Here is a 1,165-nt window from a genome sequence, read left to right as displayed (position 1 = left end):
TATTTTCCCCTTCACCTGTCAACACAAGAAAGCCTTGGAAGCAATACGGAAGATACTCGGACTGTACCTCTCAGAAACACAGTGAATAACGATCCTTCTCACAAACCACAAAAGCAATCTTGGAAAGCATCCACATAGCGACCGAGTGGCCCCTAACTTTTAAAATAATGTGAGCATTTAACAGATGATGAGAAAAATAGGCATTTTCACTCATCATCACTCTCTACTCCAACTTCACAGGAATTTTCAGTGTGGGTGGTGTGTTTAAAGAGAGACGGAGCTCAAAGCACTGTGCACAAGATTAGAAAGTTCATTGTGGCAAAGTAATTACCTGGCTCTATCCAGGTGCTCAAGGAACTGGTCACAAATCAGCTGAAAACAGTAGTTCTCCACTGAGCATTGTGAGTTTCCCAGTGTGTGCTGGAGGTCGGATTCTTACCTTGTCTCGAATCCCTTGTCTCATAACTTCTCTTTCAGCTTCCATCTTGGCATATTTGGCTTTCCTCTCTTCCTCTTCTTGCCTGAGGGCTTCCTGTCGTTCCTCTTCTTTCTTGGCAGCATCTGGGTCCTTCTCCTCATCCCCACCCAGCATCTTCCCCATGTCTTTGGTGGCCCCTAGAGAAAGCACAAGAGAAAGTCAGCCTTGTAAGAGTGTGGGAAAACCACCATGATGCCAGCTTTCTCCTTCCTCACTCTCAGGACCTCCTTTCACTTCCTCTGCACCTGGAAGGGTTTCTCCTTCCACTGAGGAGAAGGCACACTCCCCACAGAGGCAGAAGGTGGGCAAAGCACCAAGCTTCACCAGGTGGGCTACCCAGCACTGGTGGGAGAAGCACAGCAACAAGAGGAAGAGACTACATCTGTAGACTTGCCTGATGGCAGCACAATTTGTTTGCAGTCCTGAAGGGGGCAAGCTGCCATCCACACAATGTTTTCATTCCATCAGCTTAGTCAGATGGCTGAAGATTGATTTTAGAGCATCTTTAATGTTAACAGGCAGGTGATACATACAGAAAAAAAAAAAAAAAAGACACCAGGGCTATAAAGGGAATTTTAAATCTTGATTGCAGGGATGAGTAATCACAGTCTTAATTGTTGCATGAAATTACATATCCCATGACAGGTAGGAGCACACAGCAATAGCAAACATTTGGAGCTAATGATG

The 1,165-nt window shown here is 45.4% G+C and overlaps 1 pseudogene; it reads right to left on the bottom strand.

The window, feature by feature from the left end:
• Positions 1-439: 439 nt before the first annotated feature.
• On the bottom strand, positions 440-820 carry LOC104509022 (annotated as a pseudogene).
• Positions 821-1,165: the final 345 nt, after the last annotated feature.

Source organism: Eurypyga helias, unplaced genomic scaffold (assembly GCF_000690775.1).
Source record: "Eurypyga helias isolate BGI_N326 unplaced genomic scaffold, ASM69077v1 scaffold44814, whole genome shotgun sequence".
NCBI lineage: Eukaryota > Metazoa > Chordata > Aves > Eurypygiformes > Eurypygidae > Eurypyga > Eurypyga helias.
This window is presented reverse-complemented; position numbering and strand designations above follow the sequence as displayed.